At 37.7% G+C, this 3,990-nt stretch overlaps 1 non-coding gene across 1 annotated transcript; it reads right to left on the bottom strand.

Moving 5' to 3' along the window:
* Nucleotides 1–3,395: 3,395 nt before the first annotated feature.
* On the bottom strand, nt 3,396–3,467 carry Trnam-cau (transfer RNA methionine (anticodon CAU)). The gene has a single exon. It is a non-coding gene; the product is annotated as a tRNA-Met (tRNA).
* Nucleotides 3,468–3,990: the final 523 nt, after the last annotated feature.

The raw sequence follows: 3,990 nt of genomic DNA, 5'->3' as shown, positions 1-3,990 counted from the left end.
CAAGCATTACTTTGTGTAGCTCCAACTAAATGGAACAATCTGCAATGCTTACTTATATGACATTTTTACCAATTTACTAACAATTTCTTTCGCTTTAATACCAAATGTTCGTTACACCTCTCCAAGATTGCCAGCCCGCGCCTCGTGCGCTATGTGACCGCGGTGCGGCCGCGTAATAAGCAGCGAAATGCTAATTCCAAGCATACATGTTTGTGTAATGAGGCTACTTGCTTGCTTAAATAAATATTGAGTGACCGTTCAACGCGCTCACTTAATCAATCTCTCACCGCCCACTTATAACTTTAATAATTATGTTATAATTACAATAATTAGGTAAATGTCGAATTAAATTTACATGTTTTCAAATCTTTGTAACAGGTTTATTGTTTTTGTTTGCTTTGTACTTAGTAGCCTCGATAGTTTAATCAATAAAAATACCTAGTGCAACAATGTCACTTTGTAATGTAATTATGTAGGTAGGTATTTAACATGCACGTTGTACGTACTTCAACCGGTTCGTAGCTCGTGTGCATTCCTTACTTCTACGTAAGCAGTGGAACAATTAAAACAGCAAAACAAAAAGTTCCGTTGAAGCCACGTTCCGAATTCAAATCAGACACCCGCTTGGTTTATTACGTCGATATGTAAATTTTGTACAGCGTCACTACCCTTATAAAGACCCTGTTTGAATTGAAAATTTAGTTGAACGAGCGAGAGTAAGCCGACATTCAGCCAGTGCGGCCACGTCTTTCAGCGAACTCGCTGCTTCTCTAACGTAACACGCAAATAAAACGTTTTAAAATACCTAATCAGGGCGTAGAACCTTCTTATTGACACGTGGACTTGTTCAATTATACACTGTGACTTGGCTGAAGCGTGGTGACGTGTTTGTTTCGAATATTATCTGTGGCATTTGATCTGTCAAAAAGCGCGCGTACATGCAGGACTGCGATTGGTTTGTTTACTTGACTGTTATGACGACAACCGAACGGTAACCAGTGACGTATCACTTGATATTTCGATCTGTCAAAATGTGAAAGAGACAGACTACGTTGGAGGGGGACGGAGCGACCGCGTGCGTGTTACGTTTTCCGTACCGTGTAAGTAATTACAGCTTTGAATTTTGCATACAATATTGAACTTGACTTGCGATTGTCTTTGTTAACGTAGAAAAGTGAAATAAGATAACTACCGAGGCGACCTTGTAAAAATGAAAACTTATTAGTATTCAAATGAAACGAATTATATATATGCGGACTTTCTCCCATCTGGTGAAATGGTGATCACACGCCATAAAATAGTGGTATTTAGATTTTGTTGAGGTATTTTAATAAAGCGAAGGTATGTGTGTTTAGCGGGAGGCGATAACTCATAGAGAATGACCTCATCACGTCGCGGGAATGGCATTCGGTATGCGTCATGGAGTACGTGATACGACGTCGTCCCAGTTCGCGAGCCGATATCATTATTATATCCTAATATCGCACTTATCTCTCGTATTTTAAATTATTTTACCAAAAAAGTCAAGATGTGCGCACAATGTTTGTGATGGCTGCAGTATTTTCCTGACTAAACATGGAGGTCCCTATTGCCCCAAGGGTGTCATTATAAGTATTTAGGGTTGCGGAACTGTCTCCGGAGCATTTTTGTGTATTGACATCGTTCTGTATCATCTTATAGATGAGTATTGGAAGCATCAAGATAAAACTAAACGATTACACATACAAACGCATAGATAGATTCAAAGTTATTACCAACCAAAGAAATGTAGAGAGCTAAGTTCCATTGTGAATTAAATACTTTCTCTATTGAAAAGCTATAAGATTTGGCTTAAATGTAAATAATTGAATGATTTTACAGTTTTCAGTGATTTAACTCATATCTAATAAGGGTAAATCTAAAACATTTTTCAGTTTTAGTATGTTTAAGATACCTATATGATTAAGATTCTTAATTAAATAAATAATTATACCTAATATCGTCTAATAAATATTCTTTAACTCCTTGCTTGCACTTAACAATAAATTGAATGCAGCATATAACAGTCTGTGAAGCAGTCTTTTATCAAATTCGATCACGGCACTCGACGCCATATTGCAGGAACTGAAGGACGTCCCGACTCCATCGCCGAGCGTTCGTTATGTCTCCACAATCGATGACCACTCTAATATTGAATCCTGCAGTACCCTCACTGGTTCTCAGCCTCGGGCCACGATTACCATAACAAGACCCCTATTACGCACCTACGGCTCCATATTCCCCACCTTAACTTTACCGCTACACCCCCAAAAATTACAACCACCAAGTTCCACGATAAAATTTCCCCAACTGCAAACGTAAGTTTGCAAAGTCTTTTGTTACTGTCAAAACTAGAATTTGACAGTCGAATGCTTCGTTTGTCAATTGCTATTGATTACTCACGGCATAGTAAGCTGCCGCCGGCTAATTTGGGGAGTGTAGTTAGGTATTTTTCGTCGCTAACTAGATAACAAGTGGTTTTAAATTGGAATCTACATAATAATGGCGCGGAGGGTAGTGTAATGAAGTTGCGAGGGTGCGCGACGTCACTCAACGTCTCGTCTCGTCCTGACGCTAAATATGTGCAACTTATTTAACTATTGCATATTGCAGTTAGAGCCATTGGTAGATAGTTGTATGATACTCTAGTAACATAACTGTAGCATAGTCATGAAATAATCAAATCTATTAACAATATCGTCTCTGTAAAAAAGCCTACGCGCTACGCCGTAGCAAATATTAAACAGCATTTTATAATGATAAATAAAAAAAAAAGTTATATTAAAGGTAATTAGATAGATAAATAAAAATAATATTAATATTTTTTTAATAGTATAAATCTGATATGGGGATATTTCATTTCAATTTAAGTTAAGTACTACTAAATAGCATTGTAGGCATTGCAATCCCAAAAACTTTACTTTTAAAGTAAACTATCAAGTGAGATGTAGAAACTTTCCTCAAAAAGAAAAGTTTTCATTAATGTCAACAGATGGCGCTGTCTACAAGTACAAAAGTTCAGTTCGATTTTGTAAGTACATAAACATTCCGCTCACGGTTCACTTACCACCCGAAAAACTATGTTATTTACCTTGTTTTAAAAATATAAAAGGGCAACAGAACGGGCGGCCGCCGGCGGACAATTAAAAAAACATTGTCGGTACGGGCGGAGGAAGAGCACGTGCTATAAATTATCAATATCCCATGATAAAACAAACGCGCTCGCAGGCCGCGCTCTGTTTGTATTTGTCCCTTTGTTTTTAAACAAAACTCTGCGATACCGCTCCACAGCGCCGTAATAGATGTAACAACAACACAACAACTCCAACTACAACAACATATGTACAAAAAGTTACAAAATCACAAAAAGACATTTCTAGCAGAGCGTGGTTTCGATCCACGGACCTCTGGGTTATGGGCCCAGCACGCTTCCACTGCGCCACTCTGCTTGTTGCGAGACATGACGAAATACTCGACCGCATACCACTACGCGGGAAATTGAGGAAAATGTGTGGAAAATCTTCTTTTTCAGATCTCATACGTTTCAATAATAAAATATAAAAATGCCATAAACAAGTAGTTTTTAATATTCAACTTCAAGCCCCACTTGAAGCACTTGAACCGTTAGTGATGTGTACTTAACTAAACGGGGTAGGCAGAGTGGTGTCAGTAGCCGCAGGGCACTTTTATTTACTCACACTGAAATAAACACGAATGGCACACAACTTGTTACGATGGTACTTTAATTTTTTAACAGATTACCCCCATCTAGTTGAACTATGATGTTAAAGTTGTGTGAGCTAAATTAATTCAGTAAACTCACTTGTATTATGTCCTCATCATATAATATTGCACCTATTATTCTTTCAAGAGGTGGCCAGAAATTATTTATTATACACTTATTATCGACGCACCTACTTTGCTATGCTTAATGATAAGGGTAAATGATAAATGATATTTATTTCTGCAAGT

This window comes from Spodoptera frugiperda, chromosome 20, assembly GCF_023101765.2.
Source record: "Spodoptera frugiperda isolate SF20-4 chromosome 20, AGI-APGP_CSIRO_Sfru_2.0, whole genome shotgun sequence".
Classification (NCBI taxonomy): domain Eukaryota; kingdom Metazoa; phylum Arthropoda; class Insecta; order Lepidoptera; family Noctuidae; genus Spodoptera; species Spodoptera frugiperda.
The sequence above is the reverse complement of the archived record's forward strand: the minus strand, read 5'-3'. Positions and strand labels throughout refer to the sequence as shown.